The sequence below is a fragment of the Coccinella septempunctata genome, chromosome X (genome assembly GCF_907165205.1).
Source record: "Coccinella septempunctata chromosome X, icCocSept1.1, whole genome shotgun sequence".
Classification (NCBI taxonomy): Eukaryota; Metazoa; Arthropoda; class Insecta; order Coleoptera; family Coccinellidae; genus Coccinella; species Coccinella septempunctata.
In genome coordinates this window covers 6,661,314-6,682,678 of record NC_058198.1, presented here as the reverse complement: position 1 = coordinate 6,682,678, position 21,365 = coordinate 6,661,314, and the positions used below count along the sequence as shown (strand labels likewise).

Sequence of the window (21,365 nt, the reverse complement as noted above, 5' to 3'; positions counted from 1 at the left end):
AAACATAGCTCTAGCGATCAGACTAATATGCATAATTTCGTTACTTTTACTGCCCAGGATGTAAATTCTATAATGAACAGTTTTTTAATGAACTGTCCTTCTGAAAAATGGTCTCCCTCTGTTCCTCAAGAAACGAAAAATCTCTAAAAGTAGAGACAACTCATCAAAAATGTTCTCCTGCGTAAGTTTCGTTTGGATCGAAGTTTGAAAGGATCTGACATAACCTTTTTTTTTCAAATTTGATTCGCATCTCTGTATGCATTCAGCTGATTCGTCTACCATGAAACTTTATCAGCACTGAACTATGTACTTAATCAGCGGGGTAATAAAAAATACTTTCATAAGTTATCATATCATGAGTATCCTGTGTCAAGTGCAGTGACTGGAAACAAACAATATAGATACAAAACAGTAACTTGACACATTAGTACCTACACGTGGTCTTTGTCGGTGATAGGTCGAAGGCCGCATGGCCAAAATGTACGAATTTTTTTCGATGCAGGACACTACTTTCCAGACAGTCTACATCAAGCTTTCATATTTCTTGAATTATTCATGAATATCGCATTGCTTCGAGGATATGAAAAACGAAGATTTAAAATATATATAATATACATCAAGAAGCCAAAAAAAAAATGTTGAGAAACACCGAACAATGTTTTTGTAATCAGAGGGGAATCTGTTGAATGCCTTCTAAGAGTGAAAAAAAATCTCTTCACAGACTCACTTTCGACCTGACACCTCTTACTGGTGATTAGATTCATTCTTTTTTTTCCTTGAACACTTAAGGATAAATCTCCACCAGGAAGCTATGTTCACAATACCGTCATTCATGCCTAGGTGGACCTGGCTTCCTGTGAAGATGATAATATATGAAATAATCTATTTCAAATGCGATGAATGGAATATTTCTCGAATATTTAATCGATTCAAAACCCAAGGAATTGAATACCACACTCAGCTTGTCCTCCTAATATAATTTCAAGGAATCAGAACTGTCAAAGAAAGTGAATTGTTGAAAGATTTTCAATCTTCAACAGCAAAACCACCCCTTCCCAATTAAATTAACAATATGGCTATTTTATTTCCGCACAAATAGAGGATTTGAATGGCATAAGCATTCAGCCAAATGCAGAATTGTTGAGGAAGAGTTTGAGATCAACCCCGTAACAGCAAACCGAAAATACTTATCATCTGGTAGACAGATAAAAAAATTTCATCACTCACCCTGAAGCTTCGTTGGACGAGCTGGAGAGTACACACGTGAAATTGAAGCTTGTTGCCGCAACTGAAGATTGTGACGAAATTATAAGGTACCCGATTTTAACTGAATCAAAGATATGCGCGGATACTGCATTATAAATGGCAATTTTTGTCATCCACTACGCATAACTCAAACGAGGTAAAGAAGCCTCATCAACATGCGATGTAAGATAGAGCCGATATCATTCCATAGAGGCTTGCATATGAGGAATTCATCATATCGAATTTTCCCCAATCTGGAAAGGAGTGATGGTAATCCAAAAAAAGTTCTCGCCAATATACTCTACAGGGTTGTTTTCGAAGAATGCCTGAAGGGTGAACAGAATCATTCAAAAACTGACGAAACGGAAAATTTAGATATTGAATTGGTGTTCTAGATCGTTAAAAATCATGACAAAATCATCTTGTAGGTACGCAGGGTGGCGATCTGAAAAAAGCTTGGAAAATTTGCTCCAGTATTCCATGAAAATTCAGATTCGAGTAAGTTGTGGTGTTAATCCTTACTGTAAAATCGACATAGGTTATGACCAGGTTGGAAGTTTCATTCCTTGCTCTGCTTAGCTTTCCTGATATTTCTTAATTTTTTTTCCAAAAAACACGCTATTTCCTTGTATGTATACATTTTTCAATACCATTCAAGGACGAGTATTTTCAGTATGATAAATTTCATATTCAGGGTGTCTCAGTTACAGCGTGAAACACCAGAACAGCTCAATTTTGCTATCAAGGGATACTTCTCTCAAAATTTCGTACTTCAATTTCTTCACCAACATGCTGAAATTAATGTAGAAAATCCTGTGACAATTGAATGAAATACTTCCCCCCTATAAATATACTTCTTATGTAGTAACTAGTTTTTCGAATTCATAATAATAATTATTTCAGTTATGCCAATCTATGTATTATAATATATTGAATATTGTACTTTCTAAGCATTTCTCCTGAAGAAACTAACCGTTTTGGTTTTAAAAAATTGCACCTCGAGAGAATATGATTCCGCCATTTTGTAACGTGTACAGGCTAGATATAGGTCTAAGCTCCAAAACTCAACAAGTTTGAAAAAGCGATCAGCAATTGAAGCCAATATATCCTACAGAGGGTAGTTAATAGCAAAATGGTGAAACCACAGACTGAGTGAGTGATTCAGTTTTCTAGTCATTAACAATTATAATTTGTTGAACGTCCTTGTCGAGAACTTGGACACTGTCGTCCCACCATATATAATATTTTCACTTTAGCTTTATATTTCAGGGTTTAAATTAACTGATAGAATCAGAATTGTTTCCTCTAACAAGTGACACTCAAGGTACCAAGGGATTTGAGTTAAGGAAGAATGTTCATACCACTATAATGTAAAGATTCTCATTTTGAAGCCTTAATACAGTAAACTATAGATTTTTCAATGTGAAATTTTAGCTACTGGGCATTTTAAGCACCTTTGTGTTCTTTCAAAATGTTATAAATGTTTGCATTATTTTATGTTATGTTTTCTTTTCTTTTTGAATGTTTTTTTCGAGAATGTCAAAGAGATTTTGCCAGTTCGTTGAATTTTAATGATGTTTATGTAGCATATTTTTGCTAAGATACAGATACTTAGATCTCGCAGTGTTTGGAATGTTCCAGTCCAGACAGATTTCTCCGGAGTAATACTCTGTAGGTTTTTCCTTCTTCTGAAATTCTCTTTCCTGTACATTCTCCTATACCACAGAGAGGTTCTGTCGAATGAAAGGGATTTGTATTTTCCTGGCAAGTGTATTAGCCTCTTCAGCACCAGTGCCATTTTTATTTTTCATCATTCTCATCAGCATAGAACGCTGATTACGTATTAAGAAGATTTCAATTGCAAAAGCGGCTACAATGAAGCCTCATTTTATGTAAAAATTTATCACGTCCACGTGTGTTCACTTTATTGCCAGTTCGAAAGAGGTATGCCAATTAAATAAGTGAATATCACTAATCGTCATACGTCTTTTTTTTATTGTGACAACAAACCTTGTAGAAGGCAGATAAAAATGCGAACTTTTCGAAATATCCAAATTCGTGGTCGTAAATATCCCAATTTCCATCCAGGTCAAATAAATAATAAATATTTTCGATAAACATTATACAGGAAGGTGAAGATGTAAACTAGTATGAGGAACATCATCAATAATCTTTGGAGAAAAACGCTTTGACCTGGGTTTCTCGAGATTTTGAACTTTGCCCCTTCTTAAATGGATACCTTGAGATTTAAATGTTCAGCTCGTTAGCTACTACTTAGTTGATGCATGTATTCCATGTGAGTGATTCCTAAGCACTCATATACCCAAAAATCCTCAAAAAGAGGTGTTTCTACAGATTACCCTTTTTAAGTTTCCCCTCAAAAAATACTATCATTCGGATTTGACTGGCACCAAAGAGGCAATAGTAAACCCACTAATGAGAAAGCTTCATTGATTCCTGACAAGTATGCCAGTTGACTTCTTCTCTTACTTTCTTCATCAGCTACATTTGGAACACCTCGAATTTTTTTCATTTTATAGATTGTTGCTTGTGGACAGTTCCTGGTTTCGTTTGTCCACTCTGTACACATGATTAACACGAAAAAATAATAGATATCAGCCTGTATCGGCTGATTCGAATCTGAAAATTTGGCTGGGAACCCAAGCTAAACAAGTAGTGTGAATTTGCCAAGTTGATATTAATCAGAATCGCGACCGAGGTCGAGGTGCAATCAATAGTTTTATTAAAGCCAGATTCGGGCCACAACTCGAACATCGTTCGCCTCCAGAAACGATTCAGTCGCCCCTTTTCCGGGCCTTCAAATGCCCAAATTCTTCGAGTTCACTTGTTGACTGAACTTGCCTGGTACAGAGGAGGTTGCAAAAGAGTCAGATGTTCTGAACTTACAACAAACTTTGATGCTACTAAGTACGTGGAATTTTTATCATTTAGGAGCAGAAGGATATGATTCCAAGCAGAAGGCAAGCAATAAATGCCTTTGCTCGTTTCAGGTAAAGTCTAGCAACAAAACAAGGGGCTCTAAACATTCTAGATTTTGAAGGGATTCGCTTTACACTGCGACCCTTCCAAAAGGGGGATATCTAATGGACTCCATGATCTGGGATGGCTTCTTCAAGGAGGTTACCTCCTAGCTCTTGCATTTTTTGTGTTGGCTAGCACCAGATGATCTGGAGTTTCATCCTCCTAACCACAGAATCTGCGCTGTTCAGTTTCTGCTGAACCCATTCTAATTAGATGCTTCCTGAGGCCATAATGCCCTGTAAGGAATCCAGTAAAGATGTGTTGCCTTGCTAAGATCCAAATACTTCTTAGATCTCGAAGTGTTCGAAGTTCCCAAGAACTTTCTGAAGGTTTCCAAGCGAGAGAGTAATTCCATTTCGGTTTTTCTTCTCCTGAAACTCTTTTTTGTAGGTTCATTCTCCTATAACACAGAAAAGTTTCGTGCCAGTGGAAGGAATTTGTGTTTTTTTTTCTGGCAAGTGTATTGGACTCTCTATTTCCTTTGAATCCCAAGTGACTGGTAACTCAGGACTAACAGACCCTGGATATTCTTAGGATGGCCTCATGGGCTAATCAATCTAGCACAAGGTGAGGAGCTCATAGCTCCAGTGATACAGATACAGGCTAGCATTTGTATTCTGTGGCTGGTTTTCCTCGAACTCTTCTGACTGGCATTGTCCAATAAGTGGTTACTGTTCTCACAATTATTTGATGAGAAAAGAGTCTGTTATAGCGTCATTTATTGTAGTGTTGTAGAAGCAACTCCCACGAAAAACAGTTTTTGATTTAATTCCTTGCGTTTTTCAAATGTTGGGAGAGAAAAATGCATTCACCTGCCAAAATATCTTTCAATCAATGTTTACCAATTATTACTGGGTGTTCACTTAACTTGCTTCGTGTTTCGAAGAAGTTTGAAATGAGGATTTAGAAGACCAATTTGTTCAACTCATGTTTATGTCTGCAAACTTTGAAATTAGGAAAAGCTTGTTTTGCTACGCGGTGCAATGAGCTGTGGTATTACAGTGAGAGAGATATTTCAGATATCCCAATTCGTCTATTTCGTTTCATTGCACAAGTGTACATCGCCGCACAATATAATAGCTTATCTCTAATTAACACGAAATCGAATACAAATTGGTTAAAATGTAGTCTGTATTTGATTGTTTTCTACTCCCTATTTATCGTTCCACTCACGATAAGATAACTGTTAGTGAGATCAACGTTCAATATCGTATTTTGCATTTTCGTTTTTATCGTCGTGCCATAATCGTTGTGAAATTCGGAAGCCGAAAATTATTTATTCACGAATTTTATGCTGGAACAACTTGGTGTGTAAACTGAGAGACATTTTGACTTGCCTTCTCAAATTAGAGAAACATGTATATTTTTTTGATGTGATAAGACGAATATCTCCCAAGAACAATAACCGTAGATGGAAATGTGATACATATTCTGAAAGAGCAACTCTTCTAGTAATAAATCTGAACATTTCATGGAGCTCGATGCAACCGTTCGGTCTTGACGATTACTTAATTGATTCAATCTTTTTGGAAATTTTTCGATAGTCACCTTTCGAGTGGAATATCTCTCAATAACAATAACCGTAGATGGAAATGTGATACATATTCTGAAAGAGCAACTATACTAAAAATTTCGAAATTCCATCGAGCTCTGTGCAACCGTTCGGTCTTGACGATTTTTTAACCTGAAGTCACCCTTAGTCGCGATTCGTAACCCCTTCATATCCTCACTGTTGAACCTAGCCAACATGACAATGACCTTGTCCATGTGTTCAAATCCCGCAAAACACATGACTGATGGTGTGTGGCCTCCGACACCAACCGTTATCAATTTCATTGTATAACTGATAAAGTTAATTTGGAAAATATGCAATGAGTCTTCCTACAACAGCGTAGCAAATTTTACTTTCGTCGTTAACGAGGAAAAATACATCATGAAACTGGGGACTTCAGCACGAAATGGATTGATAGCGTTTCAGAAATATTGCGGAAATCCCGTTACATCCTTAAAATACCCGGAATATTTCGCTGAAACTGTTTTAATTAATAATTTAATCGCTATTGTACTAACCACAACAATAATATCTTAATTTTCCGATGAAGAAGATGAGGATATATTACGGAATTGCTCGTTACTTCAACGTTTCAACTACCCAGAGAATGGTAGCCATCCCACATTCAGGGAGAATGAGAAAAAAATGAGTGGGATGAGCGGATTTCAGCCAACAAAAGCAAAGGATCAGAATATTATACGGAATTCAAAGAACCAACCACTTGCAACCAGGGATTTTCCATGAAAGATAGGATTGTCGCATTGCTCTTGCTCCAGCTTGCCCTACCCATGTGACAACATGACAGGAAAATTCATCCAGTGGAATAGCAATAAGGACAAGTAATTTTGAACCAAACTCGAGAAGAACCAGATACCTACTATGATTCATGGAAATGGGGAAACAAATCACTTCTTTTTTATTAGTTTTCATCATATACATGAAGTGAAGTTCAGCTCTACTTAATGTTTCTTCGAACATTGGATTGGAAGTGGACTTAGGCATATGGATAAAGTGATAATCTGTTTCTTTCAACTTTTTTAAACATTGTTTTTCGCTTTCTAATCTTCGATTTGGTGGTATGATCATACATGGAGAGTGAGCAAATGTGGAAAAAAGTTGTTGGATTTGCTGGTGTTGCTAAAATAGAAAATTCAGATCAATTCCACGTCACTGTCACTGAGTATATAAATGTAGAATTAAAGTTTAAGGGGGGTTGCATTGCACTGTGACCTCAAGATCTATTGTGCCCTCATCCCTTCGTCTACAGAGTGCCAATGAACTCAAGTATGTGAGAGAAATTTTAGGATTGCATCAAGGAGGTTACTCCTACAAGTTTCTCGTCAAAAGAATGATTTGCTTGGCTTGCAATGGCGGGACTTTCTATCACCAGATACAAAAAACAAGCATCGAGAAAACAATCACTACTACGTTGAGTATATGTTCACTATGGCTAGAAATATTAAAGATAAGATGTGTGGATGTAAACCTAGAAATAAACTATCAGGAATGTGACATTTTCTGACAGTCAGGCTGGCATCAAAGGAGTCAACTCTAACGTCATCGATTCTCTAAGATGATTTGGCCAAAGCCATCCGAGCAAAAAATTATTCATCTAGCTATATCGACCCAGGTCATTTTGCTTACTGATTCGGGGTCGTAGATCACAGATCAATATTTTCGGAAATATAGCGTTTTTAGTGGAAAATTTCGAAAGAATTGGTCAACTTTGAGGAGTTGCAGCAACCAGGAAAAAGGCACTGAAGATATGCTGATTTTTTTGGTGATAGATTGATCACTTGTGAATGGATATAACCAATTTTTATTCATCTACCGCTAACAGTTTTGATTTTATGATTTTTTCCGCGAAGGTCCAAAATCTCGATTTTTCCATCGATCGTAACTCGAAAAATAAATTTTTTTAAAAATATCTGTTTGCATATTCGTGTTCTACACCCTCGAATTAGTCGACAGTATAAATTTGGTTCTGATCGAAGACCAAAAATATTTTTCCAATTTTTCCATACGTATGGAAAATTGGAAAAATTTTCGATCTCCTCGATTTCCACCAAAACTCGACTATTTACTAAATCGAGGGCGTAGATTACGAATATGCAGACATAATTTTGCTGAAAGGATTAGTTTTCAAGTTATGGTCGATAGAAAATCCGAAATTTTGGACCTTCGAGGAAAAAATCATAAAATCTGAAATGTTCGCGGTAGGTGAATGAAAGTTAGATTTTTTAATTCGCAAAGAATCAATCTATCACCAAAAAAATCAGCATGCGTCCAGTACTTTTTTTCTGGCTGCTACAGCTTCTCAAATTTGACGAATTTTTTCGAAATTTTCCACATCTTTCGATTGCAAACATTTCTGCCTGGTTTTAGAACCATCTATATACCATTTCTCAATCTTTACACTTAACATCGTGGTGAATTATTTTCGATGCTTATTTTCTTCATCTAGACGATGATCACTGGGTAGATTCGCTGATGGGATGGTCAGAGATGCCCAGGCTCTCTGATTTCGTATTCTCTCATTACCCTCACCCTTCCAGGATATTCCTACAGGTCTCATATATCACAAGATACAGAATGATTACAATTTCGGAATCAATTCTTGAGTTACTTACGATTATAATTGAATAAATCAGATCCGGAGGTTTTCTCCCAAATTCATTAGTCAATTCGTCTTGAACGATTCATCATTTTCGAAAAAAAAATAAGTATTTTTTGGAGTTGTCAATCAGGCCACTAGACGGATTAAAAATAAAGCGCGTTGTTCGAACCATGAACCGTTCTTGGGAGATTGTTTTCATCTGAAATGAATGAATTGGCAGAACTGGATATTTTTTGCGTACAAACATAATTTCGTTCAATGAACCAGGATTCGAACTTCGGAGCGAAAACACTCCAAATATAAACTCCGTTTCGGATAGGTATCTTCCGGGCTAACCTTTCAAACTGAACGGTCCGATATCCACCAAGAAGTGAATTGAATTATTCAGGAGCCCGAATGAGTGGATAAAATGCCATACCTTCGGGAAAAATTTTTGTGGAACTTGAATAAATAAAACATCAAAGAACTGACCCGTTTGGGGCCCCCTAAGCCGGGTTCAACAGCTGAAACAAAAGTGATTGATCACGTATTTACCTTGAATTTCGGACTCATTAGCTCATTCGGGCAAACGATAAATTCATTGGTCCAAATATAAAAAAAAATGATCTGGCTAGAATTGGGGACTTATGAATCACCGAGTTTGAGGCGACAAAATGTGAAAAATTGACGGCTTGTATTTTTACGTTTGACGTCATCCCGTTGATACCGTTGAGCGTGAGTATTACATGATAATATACAGTTCAGAGCGTCCAAAAAGTCTCTCAATATTTGTCGACGATATGAAGCCTCATTTGCATCCATCACTCTGGTTGGTAAGCTAAGGTAATGAGAGTAAATGGCCTTTCAAGTTTGATTAGGCACATTCAACACTTGGTTTTACTCCTTGGACTTTTTTTAAACACGCCTTGATTTGATTTAATCAAAGATACGTTGAGGACATTGACAATTCGTTGGGTGTAGGTACATACACAATACTGGTGCCCCAACTGCATCATTCCACTCTTTATTTTTGAAAAACCCTTCAGAATGCACGAATTTTTCAAAATTTCATTTGATTGGAAGGGATAAAGACACCATGTTAGAATGGTGATGTCCTACAGGTGAGCATATTATTTTATCGTTCATCAAACCGAATATGATAATGAATCAATAAAAATCTGGCTCCAGAAAAGTTAAAGAAGAAATCTAAATGTCTACTAATTTGTCTAACTCACTCTTTCGCCTATTTTTTCTAAAGTTTCACAGTTTCAGATGAAAATTCATCTCGAGTATTTGTAGTACAATATCAGTTCACTCAAAAAATTGAAAAAATAAAGTTCAGTAGAGACTATGGCATCCTCAAATATCAACCATAGCCTGACAACGTCTTTCCATCAGATTGTTGAAGTAGCCTTGATCAATTCCTCTCCAGAGTTGGAGTTGGTAAAATACTTAAACTTTCTCGACTTTTGTGGAGCAGTATATTTCACTCGTAATGAGCATTATTGGTGGTGGTTGTTTTCGAATGAATTCTTATAGCTGTTATACCGATAATTTCTTGCAATCGCTTGTTGATATTGATAACATAATTTGAACAAATTGATATTCGCAATGTGATATATGAATAATTGTTGAAAAACAGTTAGAATTTAATCTTCTATGGTTTTTCGCTTATCAATTTGCAATCATTAGAAGTAAATATATAAATGCTTAGAAATCAACTCGAAGGGAATGTTTATTCCAAACAACGAATAGTTGATAATGATCTGCTCGATTCATTTTGTATCCAGCCATCATCAAGTACCTGTATTTAAAAGGGTTAAGAGGTAAGCAGATTTTCGAAGATATGCTTAATATCCTTAGTGATCGATGTCCTTCGTATGCGACCGTGAAAAATTGGACTGCAAGCTTCAAAAGAGGTAAATTTTCCATTGAAGATGATGACCTATAGGGAAGGCCAGTTTCTGTGTCAGTCACCTGAAATATCGATGCAGTCCATGACATAATTTTATCAGTCCGTCGAATTGGGCTAAAACGGATATCTGAAGCAGTGAATATTCCATACGAACGCGTTCATCATATAGTTCACCTCAATTTGGACATGAGAAAAGTTGCTACAAAATGGATCACCAAATGTTTGAATGTTGACCAAAAGCGTGCAAGGGTAGAAGCATCGCGTTCGATCTGTGTTGGATTTGAAAACGATGTAGACTTCTTGAACCGAATTGTTACTATGCATGAGACTTGGGTACATTTCTACGATCCAGAAACAAAGCAACAATCGATGGAATGGCGTCACTCTGGTTCTCCAAGACCTAAGAAGTTTCGTGTCCAAAAATCTGCTGGAAAAGTCTTGCTTCAGTTTTTTGGGATTGCCATGGAGTTATCATGATCGATTTTTTGGATAAGGGTAGAACAATAACCGGAGATTACTATTCGACATTACTGACCACTCTACGGGAAAAAATCAAGGAGAAAAGACGCGGAAAGCTATCAAAGGTGTTTTGTTTTTGAAGGACAACACCCCTGCACACAAATCTCATGTTGCCCTGCAAAAAAGTCGTGATTGAGGGTTTGAATTACTAGAACACCCCCCTTATTCACCAGATTTGGCTCCATACGACTATCATCTCTTTCCTCAACTGAAAAAAAGTTTAAAAGGTCGTAAATTTTCTTTCAACCAGGAGGTAATAGAAGCTGTGAAGGTCTGGTTTGCAGAGCAAGAAGAAACATTTTTTTGAAAGGTCTAGAGACGTTGCAGGTTCGCTGTAACAAATGTATCCAATTAAGAGGACAATATGTTGAGTAATAAAATATTTTGACATTGAAATTTTGTTTGGTTCTATAGTAGGCTAAGAATTTTTCAATATATCCTCGTACTTCCCACCAGTTATTTTGAGTAACACTGGTATAAAACACAATTGGTCCAATGAAAAACGCTTCATCACTAATTTCACTTTCCAAACTAATTCGATTTTCAGATGTTACCTATAGAAACGATACTATTATCCGTATAATTCCGAAATAACGAGACGTCCTCGCAGTGGATTTAAGTATCCTTCCATTCTGCTCTCTAAGCTCCGTTAAGGACCTTTCGTAATTCGAGAAACCACATACAATGACCGCAGTCCTGCAGGATACGGCAACCGTAATGCGACGTTACAACAGGTTACAATGCCAAAATACTCGAATAAATAGCCATTATTCTATTATTGCGATGCTTCGTATCAAGTGCATCGGATAATAAACAAACTGATGGCAATAATTTTATTTATTTCGCATTTATTGAGCTCGAACATGACGAACAAAGAGGTCTGTATCGATGGAAAAACGACGCATGGTGACAATTGGAATGAGAAGTGCATTCGAGTGTTCTTTGATGGTTTATTTTCGAATCCAATCAGTCATCCCACGAATCAATAACATGTCAGGTTACCTAAAATATATCGACGAACAGAGCAGTGAATTATTTCCTGCTCCGTCTTGTGATTTATCGTCTAATGCGTTCTATAACTCAATCGATAAAATGAAAATCGTAACACCAAGAGAATTGTTTCACTGAGTTATCGGCTATAAATTCAACAACAAAAAATTGACGATTAACACTAATACATTTCACTTTTTTGATGAAAAATATATACAGGAATTAGGAGCTTTTTGGCGATACAGGGTTTGTGCGGTCTACTTTGTGAAGTTTGCAAAATATGTTGCCTAATGGGAAATTGGGAAATCTAGTAGGTTGCTGACAGAGAGTCTTTCAGCTTTTATGCCAAAAAAAAGGTGGTTCAGTTATGTTGATTGGCTCCGATCTAATGAATTTTTCTGTGGCTCTATGCACTACGCACATAAATTGCAAATCCAAAAATGTAACAATGGGGAGTTGCTTATGAAAAAAACAGACCATTATCAGGCCTTTTGTTTGAAGAAAAATCATGATGTCGATAGCTTGGATAGAAACAAAGTTATGGAACAAATACACACCCCTTGGTGACACTGTAGCTGACGCGTATATATTATCTGAGTTTCAGCTCAGATTTCTGTCATGTATCATCTCATGTCTTGTATTGTCATGTCATGTATATCTTTTACTGGCAAATCTTCTATACACAGTCAGAAGTTTCTGATTTTTCCTTCTTTTTTTTCTAAATACGAGGATATATTGAAAAATTCTTAAGCTACTATAGAACCAAACAAAATTTCAATGTCAAAATATATTATTACTCAACATATTCTCCTCTTGATTGGATTCATTCATTACAGCGAACCTGCAACGTCTCTAGACCTTTCAAAAAAAAAAGTGTTTCTTCTTGCTCTGCAAACCAGACCTCCACAGCTTTTATTACCTCCTCGTTGGAAGAAAATTTACTTTTAAACTTTTTTCAGTTGAGGACAGAGATGATAGTCGGATGGAGCCAAATCTGGTGAATAAGGGGGGTGTTCTAGTAATTCAAACCCTAAATCACGAATTTTTTGCAGGGCAACATGAGATTTGTGTGCAGGGGTGTTGTCCTGCAAAAACAAAACACCTTTGGATAGCTTTCCGCGTCTTTTCTCTTTAATTTTTTCCTGTAGAGTGGTCAGTAATGTCGAATAGTAATCTCCGGTTATTGTTCTACACTTATCCAAAAAATCAATCATGATCACTCCATGGCAATCCCAAAAAACTGCAGCAAGAACTTTTCCAGCAGATTTTTGGACACGAAACTTCTTAGGTCTTGGAGAACCAGAGTGCCGCCATTCCATCGATTGCTGCTTTGTTTCTGGATCGTAGAAATGTACCCAAGTCTTATCCATAGTAACATTCGGTTCAAGAAGTCTACATAGATTTCAAATCGAGCACAGATCAAACGCGATGCTTCTACCCTTGCACGCTTTTGGTCAACATTCAAACATTTGGGGATCCATTTTGCAGCAATTTTTCTTATGTCCAAATTGACATGAACTATATGATGAACGCGTTCGTATGAAATATTCACTGCTTTAGATATCCGTTTAAGCCCAATTCGACGGTCTGATAACAGACTGACACAGACACTGACCTTCCCGATCTGTCATCATCTTCAATGAAAAATTTACCTCTTTTGAAGCTTGCAGTCCAATTTTCCACGGTCGCATACGAAGCACATTGATCACCAAGGGTATTATATCTTCGTAAATCTGCCAACCTCTTAACCCTTTTAAATACAGGTACTTGATGATGACTCGATACTCCAATTTTTCGATTTTCACAATTTCGGTGGACATCTTCTTTCTTTTAATTTATTGCGTAACTCTGGTTTACTTATTTGACCTCAAACTTCACACTGATACTCCTAATGAGTTATTGTTGGTAACGCAATATTTTTTTTATGCATGGAACTGGTCTAGGCTGACTAGATATCAATACATCCTCGTACTAACCACAATATCTCTAGGAGGTAATCCTTCAATATCAGGGTTCCTATATAGAACAGCCAACAAACTTTGTTGAACAAAGTACTGTAGGAATCGATCATTCAAATATCCTGCTCGAAGGGATTTTGAAATTCTTCTCAACTCTATACTCAAGCAGAGTTTGAGCGTTATCTGTCATTTACTTAGTTCCCAGGGCCCCATTTTGTCAGCTCCTCCGAAACCCTACTTTCAAATGGATGAAAATATCTAAAGATGAATTTTGCGTGTTATTATATGTGCTGAAAATATTCCGGTGATCGCAAACACGTGCATTTCAGTGGTGCGGTGTATTCAAAATCAGTCTTTAACATCGTTGTTATACTGTGACTGACAATAGTCGTTCGATTAGAGACAGATCATTCATTCATTAAGATTACACAGTACAGAATGTGGAGTTCAAAATCCACACCATGTCCGAGCAATTTTTACACGTGCGGGTTTCAGTTTACAAAATTCACAATGCCCCCCCATGTATCGACCCCAACTAAAAAGGAATTAACGGTAATTAACATCCAACCTAATGACGCACTAGAAATTTGTTTACGTCAAGTTTTGAAAACACATGCAGACATCAATCTACATAATGATCGTAATCAGAGAGGTGATGTTTCAGAAAATTCACCGAGACTATAAGGGAACCTTGCAACGGTTAATAAGGTTCCATGTCTGGCAAATAATAATCAATATTAGTTGCCCATTCATACTACTCATTAGTTTGTTTTCTTGCGAGGCACTTTCCTAAGGAACTAACGAAGTTGATTGGCAATTGACCGAACAATCCTGAAATGACGTTCATGTAGGATCACATGAAAGATGCGAATAAGGAATTGAAGGAATAAAGTAATATACTCAGTGACATAATGATTTGAATGGTTCTTTTGGCAACGTTAATCTGAAATGAAATCAAACTAATAAAACTTTATGAAGTTGTTTTAAATTTTCTTCACAATAATGAGGACCAGACAAATTGTATATAAAGACTATATAAAGTCTACATACAATGCCAGAGCGTTGAAAGTATTCTTTGGACTATGGTCAGGTTTTCATTCTGTTGACACCAAAAAACACATTTGAATTTTTGTTGTTAACATTCTTCATTTATTCGTTCAAGATTTCAGCTTTGTAGAACTCATTTATAAAGTTTCGTTAATATTCCTCATTTCGGAAAACTTTCGCATTCCAGAGTTCATTTATTCGAAAAAAAAATAACTAAAACGTTCTTAGACCAAACGAAGAAAAAACAGTCTTCAAACTCTAGGTATATTCTAGTTTTTAAGATTCATATTCGAGCCAAACTTGTGGGGTAGCAATATACTCATATCGACCTCAAAAATATGGCTTATATATTTTTTTTCTTAGTTTCCATATGGAAAAGGATAACAGAAATATACCTAGACTGTTTATTGTCAAATTATACGAAACGTTAGAATAAGAGAGTGTTAACTGTTTTCTAAGCCGACCGTAGAAAATATCTACATATAGATTGACAATGGAAAAACTTCATATGCATAAGTAATGAAATCCACACTAAAATGACATTTCTAATTACCGAAGGGAAAGGATATTTCATGGAAAACTCGTAGCAGAATCAAAATCCTTGACACTCACCCCTGTTTCAGGCATGTTAATTCCACAAGAACGTTTACATTAGTTACTGAAGATGGCAACTGATGAAAGCACCTGCAGATGCCAATTTTAATCAACCTTTCCTATTTGTCTAGTCAGAGGCCAAACTATTCGAAAACAGGGTCTGGTATTGACAGGACGAAGATTGTCTATACATCGCACTTGCTATCGAAAGTTCAAACAGTTTTGACAGTGTGTCGCAGATGGAAATTAGCATTACGTTTTTAGCTCGTAATTTTCAAATGAACATTTGACTTTACCCCTAAGTAGTTGTAGAAATATATTCATTCCCCATAGACTGATAATAATAATTTTATTATGAGAACACTACGAGTTCTTTTTTACGTTGAGTGCAATATACATCCTGGGATTGTGGAGAATAATATGTGAAAACACGCCATCATGAATCTAAACTTTCAGAATAAAAATAAAGTTATATCTACATGAGAATAAACGTGAATTGTTATACAGATTAAAGTGCTTGGAATCTGGTCGAAAATAAGAAAACAGAAAGATTTGGGAAGCTGATTTTTATTCTTTTTGGCAGAGTAAGGCCCTTTGGGTTAAGCAAAGAATATTTTAAAGAGGTTAAGTAACGTCACTCACGAACGAACTACTGTGTTTCCTTAGTTTCTTCGTATCTTGAGGAATATTTTTGATTTCTTTAAAGGGAATCCGAAGGAAGAAGATATCCAAAATGTTTTACCTATTTAAGAATCTACACATTTACTGTAAATCTAAGGAGTAAATATCCCTCTAAAGGAAGAATTCATTTTTAAAAATAGTCCAACAGGTTGACGAACAAGTATGTCTTCATCCTTCCGTATTAAAATGGAGGAAAATGCAGGAATAACTAAGTGGATGTCTGTTCGAAGTTTATGCATGGTCCTTGCTCCTGAGTGGCATATCGGAATACCTAAGGGAGGTGTTTTCATTCAAGAAGGCCGGTCTGGATGAATTTCATGTTGGAATTTTACACGCCAAGATATACGGTAAATTCACCAGGGCCGTTTTGCGATGCCAGTGCAGCCCTGCATTGAGCATTGACCCGATTCAAAACAGCATCCAACGAAGCCAAGATTCACGATCGAATTCCATCGTTGTAGGAAGTAATTGAATGCGATTCCATTCCCTTTGTTTCCTACGGCTTCATCGGGATTTTTATCGAGAACGATTGGAATTCTACCATATATCTTCGCGAGGTTGATAAATGAATACCTTTACTCATAAGGAACTGCTTTCAGGAGGAAATCCTCCATAGAGAATTCAAGCTTGGAAGGAAATTGAAAAGAACCTCAACTAATAATTTTTACAAACTATTGCACTCCACTAGAGAATCCTTTAAATATATATTCCTTCAAAGTGTTTGGATGCTCAAACTCAATATACCCAAATATAACTAGAATTCTTATATAAATAAATTATAATGCTGCTTATCTCTAATATTTCCAGGGTTATTTAACCCTATTATTGTTCCTAATACAGCTATGTATTGAGTTATGAGTAGTTTCGAATCCTACAGGACAATTATTGAATCCCTATGAATAAACTCGAAAATCCTTTTCAAATACTCCTGTAAGCTAGTTAAAAAACCTTGTAACGATCAATTTTTATAAAAATATAACGTAGAAAGTTTCTCTTGAAAATAACTACAGCCAGAACAGGCAGAAATTATAGACTGGAATAAGGTACTGCTTCTGCAATGAATTTAGGGTCTAAATAAAGTATAAACTAATTCTCCTATTGCCTTATCAGAAGAAGAGATCACCCCACCTATTTGTGTATGTTCTGTGCGAGCTGTTTATTTTTATCCAGGAAACTCATAATTTCGTCGTAATTTCTTCAGTTTTGCTGCTTTCATCGGGACACTCCACAGTTTCAAGAATATGATCATTTATTATTCGATAGTTCAATTTTCAATGCTCGAAATCTTGCAGAAAAACGACGCTAGAACAGGGAATAAAGGAATTTAGCTATTTTTAATCTGAATCCACAGTAATCAGAAGGGAAATAATGAAATTATTTAATTACTTTTCTCATCTGTACCTCACATATGATTCTGAAAATTTATTAATGAAAATAGTGGAAAATATTGATTTGTTTCCAAAGCTAACCCTTACAAATAGGATTTATATTTCGTATTCCCATCAATCTGGGATATACTATGTGGGGGAAAATTCATTGAGTTAATTCCTCCAGTTGGGATGTGGGATAAACCGCAAAGTATCTGATGGCCACATGATTCACTCATGAATGGAGGTAGAAATCCCGTTTTTATTACGCTGTAAAGAAACCCCATCGTAAAAGTACAAATGTACCTAGACACCAAGCCACCCCACATCCTGGCAATGGGTTTAAACGACCATTCATAGTCAAATGGCTACCAATGAACATAAATTTTCAATGGGACACATCGTCCATTCAAATTTTCATGACAATTGATGATATATAAACTTTACAATTTTCGAAGTACTTGGTTGACCACACAAGCTTTCATGAGCTGTCAGTTAACATTTTGCAACAGGAGATTCATTCTCAATTAGCCTCGGTGTTTGGCTGCAAGAATCAAGCAGAGCACTGATTTGAATCATCAGAATTTTTGTATTTTTGTATCCTCTTTGTAAAGAAGTTTCGATTCAGAGAATTTCAACAGTTTCCAACTTATATTTCAGTTCGTAGTAGTTCAATTTGCGTTCAACAGCCTTGAAACAGAATAAATATCAACAATCGATCGATTCTGATAACAAACGGCGGATTAACTAATAATTTTTAGGATGCTGGAATTCATCAATGGGATCAGAAACAAATTCGCTAAAACTTGAATTTCTGTAATGTTTATGAATGATTCTTCGGTCAGTTGAATGAAAATAGAAGAAGTAAGGACTTATCGATGGTCATACAAACAATTGCCCTACAAATCCTTTCATTGACTGATTGTTGATAACCATTGAAGATAAATGAAGCAGCACGTGTAGTAGCCACGCCCCGAAGCGTACTATACGTTAGTTGGGGTGGGGGGAGGCAAGTTAAATGTTGTGACGGCTCAAGGAATCAATACCTTCAGACTTGTACTTTCAAGAACACATCTCCGGAAACCTGAAAAAACGTCGCAGATTATCTTTTCCCTTAACGGATGTATCGATCTAAAAAGGATAATGCTTTCATCGATACATGAAACCTGCGTGGAAAAGCCATGAGCAGGGGTTTTTCTAAATTAAAGGTTATTAACACGATCATAACATAGTCATTGACGATAAACACATTGACCCCTTCCACATACCACTCGAAATCTGCAAACTTACACTGTAGTACCGCATTTTCATGAATGAAAAATGACGAAAATGAAAGACTTGGTCATAACACCATCGCGAAAAATTCGTGGATACGCTATATTAATAAATCTACAACGGAGACGATTAAGGGTATTATGTTATCAACTCACATTTATTAATTCCTTGAATAAAAAATCCCCGATACATCCATTTCATATCCTGTTCAGTCACGCGAATGAATGTGTTCACTATTTTTTTTTTTTTTTGATAGTCCTGAAGACTGAAAGAGTTTATACAACCCTAGTATTAAGCACTGATTCGTTTAGGGAGCATGTGTTCTGAAAGCACAACACAAAGTGTATTTATTATCCATTAAACGTGGGAACGTAGTCCGTTTCTTTCATAAAACGTACGACACTAAAGACGATTTTTCAAAAACAATATTCACACAGGCAATACGCACTGCTTCACCACCACGCTTCTGTGTTAAAACATAACTCTACAAAATATTTGTTTGGATCGTGAGTTGGCCGTGTTGCCATACGAGTATTACCACTATTTTTATAACTCGGCATTTATCAGCCGTACCACTTCTCACTCGGCCAATATCCGTTAGGAAATTCGGAAAATAAATTCCATCGCAGCCTGAGCCCCATGAAACAACCCCGAAATAGTCGGATTAATGCTATGAACAAAAAAATATAGGCAACGTCGAAGAGTCCCCCTATTTCCCCGCCCCCTGTAGCAAGATATGTGCGCGCTCTCAGCGGTCATAAAAGAGAACCGACAGGTTAAAAGGAAACGGCGATACTAAGTCATTGGGATCAGAAAAGGATGGTAGATTGGTGTATAAAAATTATATACGATACAGCTTCCTTGCCTTGCGAGGCCTGCGTCATTGGTCATTGCAAAGACTAATTGCGAATTTTCTTCCATTTTGTGCATATCCAACTTTGTTCGTTTCAAAATAATCTCCCTATATAGTTTCCCATCAAACAAAACTACCCCCATCTCAATATCATCTCCGCAAAACAAGATAAGAAAAACACAAAATTTTTTTCGCAATATTCGTGAGAACTAAAAGTTTCGTGTGTGACGTGAAAAATTTAAAATATTCACCTTCCTAGTGAAAGTGACTCGATAATTGATCAATTACCAACTCCTTATCAATAAGTCGATGGTGAATTCCTCAGATTATAACAACAAAACAATTGAAATTTTAATAAAAAAGTTTTCAGCTCATGTGGAAGATAAATATTGTGATATGGTTCGAGAAACACGCTTCATTTCATAAATTTACTCTTTTCGCAAGTTGATTTCCCCAATATCATGCATGATTTTCATCATTCCAAAATATTAATTATTCCGAAATGCTGAAATAAATTAATTCATGACGCACTTTTCAATGTTGAATTCACCGATTTCACCATGTGCGTTCATATGATTTTTTTTTGGAAAATTAGGCTAAAAAAAATTAACTACGCCTATGTGATTTTAGAGCAATACCAGCATGGTCCCGCCATCTGCGAGATAGACGTCGAAGTCTGTATGGGCGAAACTGTATCTTGGGTTGCAGTCCTCCATGGGCGTACGTGAAGGTTAGGGAATAGGGAAATTCAAGGAGATAACACTACAATCCCCTTGAGAGAGACCTACCCTCCATAGCATTGTATTCCTCTAAAAATCATCCTCCACAGGTCTTACGATATTTCAGCTTGAATGAAACGATCTCGAAATTTTTAGCTTTTTCATGTACAGAAATGCCTGTTGCCTTCAAATTATCTTTTCATATATTTTCCCGAAGAATCACCAGAAGATTAAGCAACCATTAAGCCCTTTATTGTTGTTGTGACTTAATTATGACATCCACACTACGAAATAGATTCAAAATACCTCTTTAGCTGAATGTTTATACTGTTACACCTTTTTTCTATACGCTTTTCATGAAAGAATTAACAAATATTCTTCTATTCACAATATTCAAATGATTATTCCATTGAATAAAAAGTTGGATGATGAGGTCTGATTTAGCCAGTCAAAATTGGTGAATGCTTTCATGACATCCAAACCAATATCATGAAAGAAAGTCCTCTAAATCATTCCAATCATAATTTTAAAGCTTGGGCATGATTGTTATCAGTTGAAAAAACCATCAAAATTATTTGAAAACTCTAGCAGGATGAAGTGAAATTACATTAACAACATGTATTTCTCTCAATTCATCACATTTATTACAACAACAAAAAAGTGAAATACAAATAAACAACCTAATATTCTATTTCTCCAAACATGAGAACAAACATGCTTTCATAAAGAATTCTTGTCAAACTTCAGCCTGAAAAAAACACGAAAACTCTGAAAATCCTCATAATTCCTGTTTGAATTAATAACTGTGTACATAAATTTTCATGCCCAAGTGAATTTGAAAACATTTCGAGTCATTTACGAAGAACTGAATTGAAATTATGAACCGTACCATTATCAAAGAATTCAGTCGATACTAGATGCTCAATGTGAGGTCTTCTTGTGGTCAATTTCATATACTCTAATTTCTGTGTAGCTCAATTACGTTAATGGATTGTATTGAGGCTGTGGTAGA

The 21,365-nt window shown here is 36.1% G+C and overlaps 1 protein-coding gene across 6 annotated transcripts in view; it reads right to left on the bottom strand.

Moving 5' to 3' along the window:
* The window catches only part of LOC123322429 (insulin-like receptor), a 47,986-nt gene extending 28,537 nt beyond the window's left edge, over window positions 1-19,449 (bottom strand). For 3 of the 6 annotated variants that reach the window (XM_044910376.1, XM_044910379.1, XM_044910381.1), the window contains exon 1: window positions 18,937-19,449. The gene's annotated coding sequence lies outside the window, so the exon portion shown is untranslated. Of the gene's footprint in view, window positions 1-1,227; window positions 1,297-18,936 lie in introns of those variants that run through there. The other 3 variants (XM_044910382.1, XM_044910380.1, XM_044910378.1) reach the window with 2 other exon arrangements.
* Window positions 19,450-21,365: the final 1,916 nt, after the last annotated feature.